The sequence below is a fragment of the Leptonychotes weddellii genome, chromosome 2 (genome assembly GCF_054177405.1).
Source record: "Leptonychotes weddellii isolate Sample4059 chromosome 2, ASM5417740v2, whole genome shotgun sequence".
NCBI classification, from domain to species: Eukaryota; Metazoa; Chordata; class Mammalia; order Carnivora; family Phocidae; genus Leptonychotes; species Leptonychotes weddellii.
Genome location: NC_138370.1, coordinates 166,360,791 through 166,379,080, shown reverse-complemented (window position 1 = coordinate 166,379,080; position 18,290 = coordinate 166,360,791). Strand labels below are relative to the sequence as shown.

The 18,290-nt window shown below is 36.0% G+C and overlaps 1 protein-coding gene across 1 annotated transcript in view; it reads left to right on the top strand.

Annotated features, from left to right (window-relative positions):
* The window catches only part of NCAPG (non-SMC condensin I complex subunit G), a 53,837-nt gene that overhangs the window by 27,159 nt on the left and 8,388 nt on the right, over positions 1-18,290 (top strand). The window lies entirely within an intron of this gene.

Sequence of the window (18,290 nt, the reverse complement as noted above, 5' to 3'; positions counted from 1 at the left end):
TTCCCATGTCTTTATGATTTATGACTTAAAGTTTTTCCCCCGGAGTCTTAAGAAATAATTTAAAATAATTTTACATTGGGTTGGTGGAAGGTCTGAGATAGGGTATGGAATTAGATTTTTTTCCTTAAGGTACCTCTGAACTACATTTTTATAGCATATATAAGCAATAAAAAAAAAAATTTTTTTTTTTAAGATTTTATTTCTTTATTTGACAGAGAGAGACACAGAGAGAGAGGGAACACAAGCAGGGGGAGTGGGAGAGGGAGAAGCAGGCCTCCTGCGGAGCAGGGAGCCCTATGCTGGGCTCTCTCCCAGGACTCTGGGATCATGACCTGAGCCAAAGGCAGACGCTTAACGACTGAGCCACCCAGCTGCCCCAACAATCAAAAATTTTTTGTATTTTTTTATTGAGGTGAAATTGATATAAACAGTTTTAAAGTGGACAGTTGATTGGCATTTAGTACCTTCACAATGTAATGCAACTGCCACCTCTATATAATTTTTAAAACATTTTCACTATCCCAAAAGGAAGAACTGTATCCTTTGAGCAGTTGCTCCCTATTTCTCCTTCTGCCTGTTCCTTATAGTCACCAATATGCCTTTTGTCTCTATGGATTTAACTTTTCTGGATGTTTCATATAAATGGAATCATATATATGTGACCTCATGTCTGCTTTCTTTCACTTAGCTTCTTTTCTTTCTTTCTTTTTGGATATATTTGTTTATTTATTTGCTTTATCTGTAAGTCCCATGGGGGAGAGGACTATGCTTGCATGTTTTTGTTTTTTTGTTTTTTAAATAGCCAAGGTATAGTACATCATTAGGTTTTGATACAATGTTCAGGATTCATTAGTTGAATATAACACCCAGTGCTCATCATATCACATGCCCTCTTTAATTCCTATCCCATTCCCCCACCCACCTCCCTTTCTGCAACCCTCGGTTTGTTTCCTGTAGTCAAGAGTCTCATGGTTTGTCTCTCTCAATGATTTCTTCGCATTCAGTTTTTCCTCCCTTCCCCTATTGTCTTCTGCATTATACCTTATGTTCCACATGAGTGAAACCATATGATAATTGTGTTTCTCTGATTGACTTATTTCACTTAGCATAATACCCTCCAGTTCCATCCATGTCAATGTAAATGATAGATATTCATCCTTTCGGATGGCTGAGTAATACTCCATTGCATATATGAACCACATCTTCTTTATCCATTCATCTGTTGAAGGACATGTTGGCTCCTTCCACAGTTTGGCTATTGTGGACATTGCTGCTATGAACATTGGGGTGCATGTGCCCCCTCTTTTCACTACATCTGTATCTTTGGGGTAAATTGCTGGGTCATAGGGTAGTTCTATTTTTAACATCCTGAGGAATCTCCATGCTGGTTTCCAGAGTGACTGTACCAGCTTGCATTCCCACCAACAGTGTAAGAGGGTTCCCCTTTCTCCACATCCATGCCAACATTTGTTGTTTTCTGTCTTGTTAATTTTAGCCATTCTTGCTGGTATAAGGTGGTATCTCATTGTGATTTTGTTTTGTATTTCCCTGATGGCAAGTAATGTGGAGCATTTTTTCATGTGTCTGTTGTCCATTTGTATGTCTTTGGAGAAGTGCCTGTTCATGTTTTCTGCCCATTTCTTGACCGGATTATTTGTTTTTTTGGATGAGTGTTGAGTTTGAGAAGTTCTTTGTAGATCTTGGATACCAGCCCCTTAATCTGTAATATCATTTGCAAATATATTCTACCATTCCATAGGTTTGTTGATTGTTTCCTTTGTTGTGCAGAAGCTTTTTATCTTGATGAAGTCCCAAAAGTTCATTTTTGCTTTTGTTTCCCTTGCCTTTAGAGATGTGTCTTGGAAAAAGTTGCTTTGTCCAAGGTCAAACAGGTTGCTGCCTATGTTCTCCTCTAGGATTTTGATGGATTCCTGTCTCACATTTAGGTCTTTCATCCATTTTGAGTTTATCTTTGTGTATGGTGTATGATAATGGTCCAGTCTCATTCTTCTGCATGTGGCTGTCCAGTTTTCCCAACAGCCATTTGTTGAAGAGACTTTTTTCCATTGGATATTCTTTCCTGCTTTGTTGAAGATTAGTTGACCATAGAGTTGAAGGTCCATTTCTTGGCTCTGTATTCTATTCCATTGACTTATGTGTCTGTTTTCATGCCATATCATGCTGCTTTAATGATTACAGCTTTGTAATAGAGCTTGAAGTCAGGCAGTGTGATGCCCCCAGCTTTGGTTTTCTTTTTCAACATTCCCCTGGTGATTCGGGGTCTTTTCTGATTTCATAGAAATTTTAGGATTGTTTGTTCCAGCTCTGTGAAAAATGTCAGTGGTTTTTTGATAGGGATTGCATTGAATGTGTAGATTGCTCTGGGCAACATAGACATTTTAACAATGTTTATTTTTCCAATCCATGAGCAAGGAATGTTTTTCCATCTCTTTGTGTATTCCTCAATTTCTTTCATAAGTGTTCTGTAGTTTCTAGAGTACAGATCCTTTACCTCTTTGGTTAGGTTTATTCCTAGGTATCTAGTGGTTTTTGGTGCGATTGTGAATGGGATCGATTCCTTAATTTCTCTTTCTTCTGTCTCATTGTTAGTGTATAGAAATGCAACTGATTTCTGTGCATTGATTTTGTATCCTGCCACGTTGCTGAATTGCTGTATGAGTTCTAGCAATTTTGGGTTGGAATCTTTTGGGTTTTCCCCATAAAGTATCATGTCATCTGCAAAGAAGGAGAGTTTGATTACTTCTGTGCTGATTTGGATGCCTTTTCTTTCTTTTTGTTGTCTGACAACAAAAGCTAGGACTTCTAGTACTGTGTTGAACAATAGTGGTGAGAGTGGGCATTCTTGCTGTGTTCCTGACCTTAAGGGAAAAGCTCTCCGTTTTTCTCCACTGAGAATTATAATCGCTGTGGCACTTAGCTTATTTTCGAGGCTCATTCATATTGTAGCTTGTATCAGTACTTCATTCCTTCTTATGGCAGAACACTCTCTCATTTTATGTATATATCACAATTTCCTTAGCTCATCCATTGAAAAATATTTGGGCTGTTTTCATCTTTTAGCTATTGGGTATATAATCCTGTTATGAACATGTGTGGGCATGTATTTTCTGTTCTTTGGGGTATATACCTAGGAGAGGCTACTGGGATTTATGGTAATTTTTTTTTTTTTTTAATGATTCACCCCCAATCTAGTTAATTAACACATTCCAACAATTCACATATTTATTTACTTGTTTTAGTGAGAACATTTAAATTCTACTCTCATAGCAAAGTTCAATTATACAATACAGTGTTACCAACTAAGGTCACCATGTTTTACATTAGGTCTCCAGAATTGTATTTATTTATTTATTTATTTATTAATAACTTGTAGCTGAAAGTTTGTACCCTTTTACCAATGTTTCTGTATTTCTCCCAACCCCCAGTCCTGGCAGCTACTTTTCTACTCCATTTCTATGAGTTTGACCATTTTTTTATATTTACTTTTTTTTAAGATTCTACATTTAAAGTGATACATACAATATTTATCTTTGTCTGGGTATTTCACTTAGCACAGTGTCCTGAAGGCCTATCCATGTTGTTGATGGTAGGATTTCCTTTTCTTATCTGCAAATATATTCTGTTGTATATATTCATATATATACCACATCTTCTTCATCCAGTCATCCATCAGTGGGCATTCAGGTTGTTTCCATATCTTGGCTATTGTAAGTAATGCTGCAGTGAACATGGGAGTGCAGATACCTCTTTGAGATTCTGTTTTCATTTCCTTTGGATATATATCCTGCAGTGAGATTGCTCTGTCATATGGTAATTCTATTTTTAATTTTTTTTTAGGATTTATCCATTCATTTTACAGAGAGAGTGTTTGTGTGAGCAGGGGAAGGTGCAGAGGGAATGGGAGAGAATCTCAAGCAGACTCCCTGCTGAACGAGGAGCTGGGTGTGGGGTTTGATCTCAGGACCTGAGCTGAAGTCGGACACTGAGCCACTCAGGCACTCCTGTTTTTAATTTTTTGAGGAACCTCTATATTGTTTTCCACGGTGCTGCACCAGTTTACATTCCCACCAGCAGTGCACAAGGCTTCCCTTTCCTCCACATCCTCACCAATACTTAGCTCTTATTTTTTTGTTGAAAGTTATTCAAACAAGTTGAGGTGATAATGCATTGTGGTTTTGATTTGCATTTCCATGATGATTAGTGATGTTAAGCACTTTATCGTGTGTCTGTTGGTTGTTTCTATGTTTTTGGAAAAATACCATTTCAACTCCTCTGCTCATCTTTTTTTAAGTTTTTATTTAAATTCCAGTTAGTTAGCATACAGTGTAATGGTAGTTTCAGGTGTTCAATATAGTGCTTCAACATTTCCATACAACACCTGGTGCTCATCACAAGTGCACTCCTTAATCCTCATCATCTATTTAACCCATCCCCCACCCATCCCCCTTCTGGTAACCATCAGCTTGTTCTGTATAGTTAAGAGTACTTCTTGGTTTGCCTCTCCTCTTTTTTCCTTTGCTCATTTGTTTTGTTTCTTAAATTCCATGTATGAGTGAAATCATATAGTATTTGTCTTTCTCTGACTTATTTCACTTAGCAAATACTCTCTAGATTCATCCATGTCTTTGCAAATGGCAAGATTTCATTCTTTTTGTTGGCTGAGTGATATTCCACTGTATATACCACCTCTTTTTTATCCATTCATTAGTTGATGGACACTTGGACTATTTCTATAATTTGGCTACTGTAGATAATACTGCCATAAACATTGGGGTGCATGTATCCCTTTGAATTAGTATTTTTGTATTCTTTGGCTAAATTCCGAGTAGTGCAGTTGTTGGATTATAAGGTAGTTCTATTTTTAACTTTCTGAGGAACCTCCATACTGTTTTCTAGCGTGGCTGTACCAGTTTGCATTCCCACCAACAGTGCAAGAGGGTTCCCCTTTCTCCATATCCTTGACAACACCTGTTGTTTCTTGTGTTATTGATTTTAGCCATTCTGACAGGTGTGAGGTGCTTTCTCATTGTAGTTTTGATTTGTATTTTAATTGGATTGTTTGGGTTTTTTTGCTATTGAGTTATATGAGTACCTTATATATTTGGAATATTAACCTGTTATTAAATATATAATTTGCAAATATTGTTTTGCAATATGTAGGTTATCTTTGCATTTTGTTGATGGTTTCCCTTGCTGTGCAGAGCTGTTCAGTTTGATGCAGTCCCACTTATTTTTGCTGATGTTGACTTTGCTTTTGGTGTCAAATCCAAAAAATCACCAAGACCTCTTTTCTTCTAGGAGTTTATGGTTTCACGTGATACTTTCTTTAACTTCTTTGAGGAACTGTCAAACTGTTTTCCACAGCAGTCAAACCATTTTACATTTTACAACATTGTACCAGGGCTTCAATTTTCCCACATTCATATCAACACTTGTTATTTTCCATTAAAAATGTTTTTAGCCATTTTAGTAGATTGAAAAGATACTTCCAGTGGTTTTGAATTGTATTTCTCTAATGACTACTGATGAGTATCTTTATGTGCTTGTTGCCTATTTGTATGTCTTATTTGGAGAAATGTCTTTTCAAATATTGGGTTGTCCCTTTTGGAGTTCTTCATATATTCTGAGTAGTAGATCCTTATCAAGTATGTGATATGCAAATATTTTGTCCTATAGGTTGTCTTTTCTTAAGAATGTCCTTAGATAATATAAAACATTTGTAATTTTGATAAAGACTAAGTTGTGTTTTTTACCCTTTTATTGCTTGTGCATCTTTTGGTGTCCTAAGAATATATTGCCAATCCAAGTTATGGAGATTTGTCTCTGTGTTTTCTTCTAAGAGTTTTACTTTTAGCTTTTTATATTTAGGCTTTTGATGAATTTTCAGATAATATTTCTACATGGTGTGAGGTAGAGTTCCAACTTCATTGTTTTGCTTGTGGACATCCAGTTTGTCTTAGCACCATTAATTGAAGATGCGATTTTTTTCCCACTGAATTGTTTTGGCACTTTTGTTGAGAATCAACTGACCCTACTTGTGTGAGTTTATTTCTGGACTCTCAATATTACATTATCTGTGTCAATCCAGTACCAGACCATTTTAATTTGTGTAACTTCATAATAAGTTTTGAAATTGGGGAGTTGAGTTCTCCAACTTTGTTCTTTATTAGTATTGTTTGGCTACTTGGGGTCCTTTGCAATTCTTCATGAATTGGAGGATTGGTTTTTCCATTTCTGCAAAAAAGTCCATTAGAATTTTGATAGGGGTTGCATTTGGACATGTAGATCACACTGGATAGTATTGCCGTCTTAATGTTAAATCTTCCAATCCATAAACTTGGATGCCTTTCCATTTATTTAGGTCATCTTTCATTTGTTTCAAAAGTGTTTTTGTAGTTTTCAGGGTATAAATCTTTGATTTTCTTGGTTAAGTTTATTCTTATGTATTTGGATGCTATTGTAAATAGAGTTGTTTTCTTAATTTCCTTTTTGGGTGGTTGGTTCACTGATTTTGTATAGAAATTTAATTGGGTTTTCTGTGTGTTTATTTGATTTGGTATTCAACTTTGCTGCATTCACTTATTAACTCTTGTAATTTGTGTGTGTGTGAATTCTTTGGGATTTTCTCTATATAGAATCATGTCATCTGTGAAGAGACATTGTTTCAATTCTTACTTTCCAATTTGTATGTGTTTTATTTCTTTTTCTATTTTATTTTCTTTTTCCTGCCTAATTGCTCTAACTGGAACTTTCAGTACACTGTTGTGGCAGCAATGTTGTTTCGTCTCTAATCTTAAGGGAAAATTTTTCAGTCTTTAACTATTCAGTGTGATGTAGGTTCTTTATAAATGACCTTATCACCTTGAGAAAGTTTCCTTCTATTCTTGTCTGGGTTTTTTTCATTGTTTTGGATTTGTTTTGCTTTTGTCATGAAAGCATGTTTAATTTTTCAAATGCTTTTTCTACATCAGTGAGATGCTCATATGGGTTTTTGTTCATTTGTTTTATTGATGTACGTTACTTTGCTTGATTTTCTTCTGTTGAACCACCCTTGCATTCTTGGGATAAGTTCTACTTGGTTATGGTATATATGGTGTATAATCTTTTTAATATGTTATTGGATTTGATTTGGTACCATTTTGTTGAAGATTTTTATGTCTGTATTCATAACGGAAATTGGGCTGTTGTGGTCTTGCACTGTCTTTGTCTGCCTTTGGTATCGGGGTAATACTGACTTCATATACTGAGTTAGGAATTGTTTGTTCCTCTTCTGTTTATTGGAAGACTTTGAGAAGACTGCTGTGAATTCTTCTTTTATTACTTGGTGAGAATTTACCAGTAAAGCCATCTGGGGTCGGACTTTTCTCTTGGGGAGGTCTCTGATTACTTATTCAATTGGAGTATAATTAGAGGTCTATTTGGATTTTTTTTTTTTTTTTACTGAATCAGTTTTGGTAATTTGTCTTTCTAGGAAATGTCCATTTTATCTAAGTTACTTAATTTTTGGTGGTCAGTTTATAGTATTTTACAATTCTTTTTATTACTGTAAGGTCAGTTGTAATGTTCCTGTTTTCAGTTCTGATTTCAGTTGTTTGCATCTTCTTTCTTTTATCTTTGTCACTCTAGCTGAAGGTTTGTCAATTGTGTTCATATTTTCAAAGAACCAACTTTTGGTTTCATTGATTTTTCTCTTTTTCTCTGTTTTGTTTCTCTTCTCTAATCTTTAATATTTTCTTTCTCCTTCCTTCTTTAGGTTTAGTTTTTTTTTTTTTTTAAGTTCCTTAAAGTATAAAGTTAGGTTATTGAGGTGTTTTTTTGTTTTGTTTTGTTTTTTGTTTTTTTAATTCCAGTGTAATTAATGTACACTGTTATATTAGTTTCAGGTGTACAGTATAATGATTCAACAGTTCTTTGCTTTACTCAGTGCTCATTATGATTAAGTGTACTTTCAGTTCCTTTCACCTATTTCATCCACCCCACCCCTCCCCCCTTTCCTCTGGTAATCACGAGTTTGTTCTCTTTATTTAAGCGTCTGTTTATTGGTGTGTCATTTTTTCATTGTTCGTTTGTTTTGTTTCTTAAATTTCACATATGAATGAAATCATATGGTGTTTGTCTTTCTTTGATTGACTTTTTTCTTTTTCCTTTTCTTTAATGCGGGGCTCAAACTCATGACCGTGAGATCAAGACCTGAGCCAAGATCAAGAGTTGGACACTTAATCCACTGAGCTACCCAGGCACCCCACTGATTGACTTATTTTATTAGCATTATACCTTCTTAATCCATCCATGTTGTTGCAGATGGCAAGATTTCATTCTTTTTTTTTTTATTTTTGGTTGAGTAATATTCCATTGTATGTATGTGTGTGTATATATATATATTTATCCATTCATCTACTGATGGACATGTGCATGGTTTCCATATTTTGGCTATTGTAAATAATAGTGCAGTATATATGTGTATATATCTTTTTGGAATTGATGTTTTTATATTCTTTGGGTAAATACCCAGTAGTGGAATTACTGGATCATATGATAATTCTATTTTTAATTTTTTGAGGCACCTTCATACTTGCATTCCCACCAATAGCACATGAGGGTTCCTTTTCTCCACATCCTTGCCAAACTTGTTGTCTCTTGTGTTTTTGATTTTAGCCACTCTTACAGGTGTGAGTTAATATCATTGAGGTTTTGATTTGCATTTCCCTGATAAGTGATGTTGAGCATTTTTTCATGTGTTTGTTGGCCATCTGTATGTCTTCTTTGGAGAAATGTCTGTTCATGTCTTCTGCCCATTTTTTAATTAGATTATTTTTTGGTGTTGAGTTGTATGAGTTCTTTATATATTTTTGATACTAATTCTTTATCAGATACGTCATTTGCAAATATCTTCTCCCATTCAGTAGGTTTTTAGTTTTGTTGATTATTTCCTTTGCTGTGCGGTAGCTTTCTGTTTTGATGTAATACCAGTAGTTTGTTTATTTTTGCTTTTGTTTCCCTTTCCTCAGGAGACATATCTAGGAAAGTGCTGCTGCTGATATCAAAGAAATTACTGCCTGTGTTCTCTTCTAGGGTATTTATGGTTTCAGGTCTCACATTTAGATTTTCATTTAGCATTAGCATTTTGAGTTTATTTTTGTGTATGGTGTAAGAAAATTGTCCAGTTTCATTGTTTTGCATGTAGCTGTTTAGTTTTCCACTTGTTGAAGAGACTTGTCTTTTTCCCATTGGTGTGTTTTTGCCTCCTTTCTTGAAGATTAATTGACCATATAATTGTGTGTTTATTTCTGGGCTCTCTATTTTGTTCTTTTGATGTTTGTATCTATTTTTTGTGCTAGTGCCTTACTATTTTAATTACTACAGCTTTGTAGTATATCTTGAAATCTGGAGTTGTGAAACCTCCAGTTTTGTTCTTCTTTTTCAAGATTACTCTGGCTTTTTGGGGTCTTTTGTGGTTCCATACATATTTTAGGGTTATTTGCTCTAGTTTTGTGAAAAATGCTATTGGTATTTTGATAGGGATTGCATTAAATATGTAGATTGCTTTGGGTACTATGGACATTTTAACAATATTGTTCTCCCAATTCATGAACATGTAATATCTTTCCATTTGTTTGTGTCATCTTCAGTTTCTTTTATCACTGTTTTATAGTTTTCACAGTACAGGTCTTTCACCTTCTTGGTTACATTTATTCCTAGGTATTTTATTCTTTTTGGTGCAATTGTAAATGGGATTGTTTTCTTAATTTCTCTTTCTGTTACTTCATTATTTGTGTATATAGGCATGCGAACAATTGCTGTATATTGATTTTGTATCCGACCTTCCTGAATTCATTTATCGGTTCTAGTAGTGTTTTGGTGGAGTCTTTAGGGTTTTCTCTATAGGATATCATTTCATCTGTAAATAGTGAATTTTACTTCTCCCTTACTGATTTAGATGCCTTTTATTTCTTTTTGTTGTCTGATTGCTATGGCTAGGACTTCCAGAACTATGTTGAGTAAAAGTGAGAGTGGATATCTTTGTCTTGTTCCTGATCTTAGGGGAAAAGCTCTGTTTTTTTGTTTTTTTGTCTTTTTTTTAACCACTGAGTATGATGTTAGCTGTGGGGTTTTCATTTATGGCCTTTAGTATGTTGAGGTATGTTCCCTCTAAACATACTTTGTTGAGGGTTTTTATTATAAATGGATGGTTGTACTTGTCATATGCTTTTTCTACATCTGTTGAAATGATCAGTAGATCAATAGAACATTAGCCTTTGTCTTATTGATTTGATGTATCACATTGATTTGCAAATATTGAGCCACCCTTGCAACCCAGGAATAAATCCCACTTGATCATGGTGAATGATTTTTTTTTTAATTTTTAAAAATAAAAAAAATTTTAATGTACTGTTTCTTTGCTAATATTTTGTTGAGGACTTTTGTATCTATGTTCAATAGCTATAATATATTATTTTGTAGTGTCTTTATGTGGTTTTGGTATCAGGGTGATGCTGGCTTCATAGAATGAATTTGGAAACTTTCCTTCCTCTTCTATTTTTTGGAATAGTTTGAGAAAAATAGGTAATAACTTTTCTTTAAATGTTTGGTAAAATTCACTTGTGGGGCCTAGTGGCAAGTGGCCCTGAACTTTCGTTTGTTGGGAATTTTTTTTATTATTGACTCAGTTTCATTGCTTGTAATTGAACCATTCATATTTTCTATTTATTCCTGATTCAGTTTTGGGAGGTTACATATTTCTAGGAATTTATCCGTTTCTTCTTGGTTGTCCAGTTTGTTGGCATATAATGTTTCATAATATTTGCTTATCATCTTTAGTATTTCTGTGATGTTGGTTGTTATTTTTCTTCTTTCATTCTGATTTTGTTTGAGTCCTCCTTTTTTTCTTTTTCTTTCTTTCTTTCTTTTTTTTTTTTTGATGAATCTTGCTAGAGTTTGTCAGTTTTGTTGGTCTTTTCAAATAACAAGCTCCTGGTCCTGGCTTCATTTATCAGTTTTATTAGTTTTTATTTCATTTATTTTTTCTCTAGTTTTTGTTATTTTCTTTCTTCTACTGGTTTTGGATTTTGTTTATTCTTCTTTTTCTAGCTCCATTATGTGTAAGTTTAGGTTGTTTGAGATTTTTCTTTCTTCTTGAGGTAGGTCTGTATTGTGATAAACTTCCCTCTCAGAATAGCTTTTGGTGCATTCCCAAAGATTTTTTTCCTTTTCATGTCTCTCCATTTTACTTTTTGATTTGTTTGATTTCTTGGTTGCCTCCTTAATTGTTTAGTAGCATATTATTTAACCTCCATGTATTTGTCTTCTTTCTAGATTTTTTCTTGTGGTTGATTTCTAGTTTCATAGCATTTTGGTTGGAAAAGATGGATGGTATGATTTCAGTCCTTTTGTTGAGATTTGTTTTGTTGGCTAACGTGATCTTTTCTTGAGAATGTTCCATGTGCACTTGAAAACAATGTATATTCTGCTCTTTTGGGATGGAATGTTCTGAATATATATCTATTAGATCCATCTTGGTTTTTTTTGTTTTTTTTTTTTTTTAAATATGTATTTTTTTTTTTTTTAAGATTTTATTTATTTATTTGAGAGAGAGAGAATGAGAGAGAACACATGAGAGGGGATAGGGTCGGAGGGCAAAGCAGACTCCCCGCCGAGCAGGGAGCCCGATGCGGGACTCGATCCCGGGACTCCAGGATCATGACCTGAGCCGAAGGCAGTCGCCCAACCAACTGAGCCACCCAGGCGCCCTAGATCCATCTTGTTTAATGCATCACTGAAAGTCATTATTTCCTTGTTTACTTTCTGTTTGGATGATGTATCCATTTCTGTAAGTGGGGTATTGAAGTCCCCTACTATAATTATATTGCTATCGATTACTTCCTTTTTTTTTTTTTGTTACCTTTTGATTATGTATTGTCCTTTGTCTCTAGTTACAGACTTTGTTTTAAAGTCTGTTTTGTCTGATATAACTATTTCTAGCCCAGCTTTCTTTTCACTTCCATCTGCAGATAAATGTTTTTCTATCCATCACTTTCAATTTGCATATGTCTTTAGATCTGAAAAGAGTCTCTTGTAGGCAGCATTTTTTTTTAAAATCCATTCTGTCACTATATGTCTTTTGATTGGAACATTTAGTCCATTTACATTCAAAGTAATTATTGATAGGTATGTACTTACTGCTCTTCTTTTACTAGTTTTGTGGTTGTTTTTGTAGTTCTTCTCTGTTCCTTTCTTGGTCTCTTCATTCACGGTTTACTGGCTTTCTTTAGTGATATGCATGGATTCCTTTCTCTAATTTTTGCTTATCTGTTACCGATATTTGATTTATGGTTACCATCAGGTTTACATATAACCTGCTATATATGGATATAGCAGTTTATATTAAGTTGATGGTTGCTTAAGTTTGAACCATTTTCAAAGTACTAAATTTCTACTCCTCTCTCCCCACATTTTAGATACACGGTGTTATACTTTATTTCTTTTCCTTTTGTGAATTCCTTGAATGATTTTTAGGTATACTTAATTTTACTCCTTTTGTGCTTCCTAGTTTTCTTACTCCTGCTTATGGTGTTTCTTTTCCACTAAAAGAATCCCCTGCAACATTTCTCATAAGGCTGGTTTATGGGGATGAATTCCTTTAACTTGTTTGTCTGAAAAACTCTTTATCTCTCCTTCTATTCTGAATGATAGTCTTGCTGGATAGAGTATTCTTGGTTGCAGGTTTTTTCTTTCAGCACTTTGAATATATCATGTCATTCCCTTCTGAGCTGCAAAATTTCTGCTGAAAAATCAGCTGATATTCTTATGGGGTTTCCCTTGTGTGTAACCTTCTTCTTTTCTCTTTGTGCTTTTAAAATTCTCTTTAAAGTCAATTATCATATAGTTTCACTTATTTGTGGAACATAAAGAATAGCATGGAGGACATTAGGAGAAGGAAGGGAAAAATGAAGGGGGGTGGAAATCAGAGGGAGAGACAAACCATGAGAGACTGTGGACTCTGGGAAACAAAGTGAGGGTTTTAGAGGGGAGGGGGTGGGAGGGATGGGTTAGCCTGGTGATGGGTATTATGGAGGGCACGTATTGCATGGAGCACTAGGTGTTATACACAAACAATGAATCAGGAAGACTACATCAAAAACTAATGATGTACTGTATGGTGACTAACATAACAGTTTAATAGTAAAAATTAAAAAAATAAAATTCTTTATCTCTACTTTTTGCCAATTTTTAAAAGATTTAATTATTTTAGAGAGCATGTGAGCGAGGGGAGGGGCAGAGGGAGAGGCAGAGAATCTCAAGCAGACTCCATGCTGAGTGTGGAGCCCGATGCAGGGCTTAATTCCATGACCCTGAGATCATGACTTGAGCTGAAAACCAAGAGCTGGGCACTCAACCAACTGAGCCACCCAGGCGCCCCACCACTTTTTGCCAGTTTAATTACTATGTGTTTTGGTGTGGACCTCCTTGGGTTGATTTTGCTGGGGGCTCTCTGTGCCTCTTGGGTCTGGATTTCTGTTCCTTTCCCAGTTTTGGACAGTTTTCACCTATTCTTCAAATGAATTTTCTCCTCTTTTCTCTCTCTTCTCCTTCTGGGATCTCTATAATGCAGATGTTATTATGCTTGATGGTGTCACTGAATTCCCTTAATCTATTCTCATTTTTTATTATTTTTTCTTTTGTTCATCTTGATTATTTTCCATTACTCTGTCCTCCAGTTCACTGATCTGTTCTGCTTCCTCCAGTCTACTGTTTATTCCCTCTAGTGTATTTTTAATTTCAGTTATTGAGTTCTTCATTTCTGATTGGTTCTTTATTTTTTTCCATCCCTTTGTTATGGGTCTCACTGAGATCCTCCCCTCTTTTCTCAAGTCCAGTGAGTATCTTAGTGACCATTACTTTAAATTATCTATCAGGCATATTACTTATCTCCTTTTCATTTAGCTCTGTTGCTTGTGATTTTGTCTTGTTCTTTTATTTGGGACATATTCCTCTGTCTCATTTTGTCTAACTCTGTCTCTGTTTCTATGTGTTGGGAAAGTCAGCTCTTTGTCTTCTGCTCTTGAAAATAGTGGCCGTATGAAGAAGAGGTCCTGTAGTGTCCTGAGTGCAGTGTCCTCTGCTCACCAGAACCTAGTGCTTCAGGGGTGTCTCATGTGTGCTACGCACCCTCCTGTTGTGGCTGAGCCACGTTTGCCTTCAGTCCAGTCATCCGCAATGGTTCCCTTTGCTTGTTGGCAAGTTTTAGTCCCTATATTTTTATGGGCCAGTCTGGGGCTACTTTAGGCTTGATTGGGTCAGCATGGGTGTTTGTCAGAGATGTATTCACAGTGAACTGAAATGGCTCTCCCGGTGTTGTCCCCTGGGAAGCTTTCATTGGTAGGCAGGGCTGGCAGTCAGATTAGATGTGTGCCTTCACCCCACTGCTTTAGCTGCTTTGGAGAATTCCTGTTGTGGGTGGGTTGGAATGGGCAGATCTGGAGAATTCAGGAGTGGGGTGTGCTGTTAGCAAGGTAGGTGGAACATGTTCATCCTGGGCTGATTCCCTCAAATGTTGGGTATCTGGGCTGGGGGCCAGAGGAGGGAAATGGCACTGCCAGCTCTTTTGTTCTTGGAGAAGTCTCCTAAAGATCCTGTCCCTCTAGCACACATTCTGAGATTAGTAAATAAATCTTCCTGTATACTCCAGGCCTTTTTCAAATTACTGCTTCTATGCTGTATCTTAGCAGGGTTGTTTGTTATGCTCTCTCCTTAAGGGCAGGGACTGAGTTTCCTATCTACATTTGTCTCTCCCAGAGCCCAGTTGGCTGATTTTTAAGGTTCCAGGTGTTAAGCCCCACTGATAATAAGAACTCACAGTGTTAAGTCTCTCTGGTTTTCAAAGCCATATGTTATAAAGGGGATTCTTCTTTCCAGTGCAGTTCTCCGGTACCTGTGGTGCCTGGGGTGGGGTCTGCTCCTCTCCTGTGTCCAGTGGCTGCAGTGTCCCTCCTGTGGACAGTCCCATGGGTCAGTTTGGTTCATGGCCATGTCTCCACCCTTCGTGCTCTTTTTGATGTGGCCTCTTCTCTACATTTAGCTGTGGAGAGTCTGGGTCGTTTTCTGGGTGATTTACAGTGATGTGGATATTATCTAGGTATATCCATGGGAGGAGGTGAGCTTAGGATACTCCTACTCCACCATCTTCCTGGAAGTCCAAGATGTTTTTTTTTTCTTTTTCACTGTAGGCATTTACTGCTATACATTGCCCTGTGAAGACAGCTTATGTTGCACTTCCTAAGTTTTGGGTTTTTGTATTTTTCATTTTAGTTCATTTCTAAGTGTTTTCTAAATTTCCTTTTTATGTCTTCTTTGACTCATTGGTTTGTAAAAAATATATTGTTTACACATATTTGTGAATTTTATAGTCTTCTTCTGGTATTGCTTTCTAGGTATATTCTCTTGTGGTTTGAGAAGATATTTTGATGTTTTAATTCTTTTAAAATTTATTTCGAGTTGTTTTTGGCCTAACATAGTGTCAGTCCATGAGGATATTCCATGTGCCCTTGAGAAGGAAGTGTATCCTACTATAGTGAGGTGGAGGGACTACATGTTTGGTGGGTCTGGTTGGTCTGTAATATTGTTCAAGTCCTTATTGTTGTTTTCTTACTGATCTGCCTGGGTGTTCTGTCCATTCCGGAAAGCTCTTCAGTTATTATTGTTGAGCTATTTCATTCTGCATTTCCGCCAATGCTTGTTTATGTATTCTGAGGCTCTGTTTGTTTTATCTATACTTTTAATTATCTTTTGATGAATTAACCTTTTTAATATCAGTATTTCTCGTTCTTTGTCTCTTTTAACAGTTTTTGACTTACCACATTTTGATTGCAAAATTGTGGTAATCAGTCCTTCCTTATCAGTGATTTAAGTGTAAATAAATTAAACTCACCAATCAAAAGGCAGATGTTGGTTTTAAATTTTGAGTTAATATTCAAGCAATATACTAATTTCCTGTTGGGAATTACCCAGTGCTGTGGGCTTGCTGACATTGCATTGGTAGAAAATGACTGAGCAGTAAAACTGTATGACAAAGGAATGAAGCTTTTTTTTTTTTTAATAGTACTGGTACCTTAATCTCTTTATGGCTATATTAGATTCTGTGATTTTAACTTTATTTTTGTCATTACCACTAAACAAAATCTGACTTACTTCACTGCCCTCTGGGCCATAATAAGAATTTTTTTACATGCTTTAAAGACTTGCAGTTCTGTTTCATTTCAAATTCCTGACATTCAACAGATGGATCACTATTGCTATCAGGAAAGTATGTCACAGTTAAACATTTTAAAGAGATGGGGAGCATGCAGCCTTTGAAGTTGTAGACTTGTACATTTGTGTTCTGGTTGCATTTGTGTGAATCTTCAGTAAGGTGTTTACTGTCTCTGGCTTTTTTCCTCATCTGCAAAATGGGGATAATGATGCCTATTCACTGGATGGTTCTTTAATTAAGTCAACAAATATTTGAGGGTTGGAGGCACTTGGGTGACTCAGTCGTTAAGCTTCTGCCTTCGGCTCAGGTCATGATCCCAGGGTCCTGGGATCGAGCCCCGCATCGGGCTCCCTGCTCTGTGGGAAGCCTGCTTCTCCCTCTCCCACTCCCCCTGCTGGTGTTCCCTCTCTCTCTGTGTATATCTCTGTCAAATAAATAAATAAAATCTTTAAAAAAAACAACAACAAATATTTGAGGGCGAATTATGTGCCAGTCACTATGTTCTTGAGAGTACAGTGCTGAATGGAACAAGGTTTCTGCCCTCTAGTTGTTGTGAGCCCAAAATGAGTTAGTGTGTGGAAAGCACGTGCTAGTGCCCTAGCACTTACTAATCTTGTTGGCTTCTAAATCTTTGAGTTTTTGAAAAAGTTTTGATATAGTTCTTGTGTTTGCTTGTTCCATTGTTTTTACTTCTGTCTCTAGTTTAGACTTGTTTTACATTCGTAGATTATAATCTGCAAATATAATTTTCCTAAAATCTCATTTAAGTCTTTATTTCTCTGCCATTTCAAAAACCTTAAGTGGTTCCACATCCTGCCTCACTACAGCTGAATGTTTTTGCCTGATTTTCAGGATCTCTGTAATGTGATCACTGAGCAAATTTACTGTTCTTCAGTAATAATAAACAATAACTGATATTTGTTGAGGATTTACTATGTGGCTAGCACTTTTTAAGAAAAGATTTTATTTATTTATTTGAGACAGAGCGAAAGAGTGGGGGAAGAGCAGAGGGAGAGGGACAAGCACACTCCCTGCTGAGCTCTGAGCCCAACTCAGGTCTGGATCTCGTGACCCTGAGATCATAACTTGAGCTGAAACCAAGAGTCAGACACTTAACTGAGCCACCCAGGCAACCCTATGTGGATAGTGCTTGCAAGAGTTTTATTTGTAGTATTTCTTTATCTTTGTAACTGTAATTTTATTATCCTTTTTTAAAATTCAGAACTTTTTATTTTTGAATGAAAAAAGTAGGGTACATGGGGTGCCTGGGTGGCTCAGTCAGTTGAGCGTCTGACTCTTGATTTTGGCTCAGGTCCTGATCTCAGGGTTATGGAATCAAGCCCCACGTGGGGGCGCTGCACTTAGCAGGGAGTCTGCTTGAGATTCTCTCCCAGTGCCCCTTCCCCCACTCACGTGTGCTCCCTCTCTAAAATAAATATGTAAATCTTTTTTAAAAAATGGGGTACAAAGTTAATATGCACAGGATCATGCAGCTAGGAAGTATCAGAGGCTTGACTTTAATAATTCAGTCTCAATAACTAGTATTTTTAGTTACCTGTCTTTATGCCTGTACCTCCATTTGAATATCACCGTATCTTCTTTTCCATTTTCTTCTCGAAGCTTTGCTTTGGTTACTCTTTCTAGGAATTCCTTTTTCCATTTGTACACCTTCTATTCCCATTTCCCCTTTATTCATACACATTGTCACTCCCACCTCTGGAGATTCTGTTTATAGGTCACCTTCCTCTCATGGTAGGGATTATTACTGAGTGTTTTCTATATCTTATCTCATGAGAAGCATGTAATACATTACTGTTGTAACTTTTGATTTCTTCTAAAAAAATTTTAAGGGAATTGAAGTTTTCTTAGCTATACTAATAATTTGTCATATAGCCTTAACCTAAAATCTTTTTATGTATCTCTAACAAATTCATAGTATGAGTGATTTTTTGATAGTTCATAGAAGAATATTGTAGGACAGGCTACATTGTAAGGCTTTATTTATTTATTTATTTATTTATTT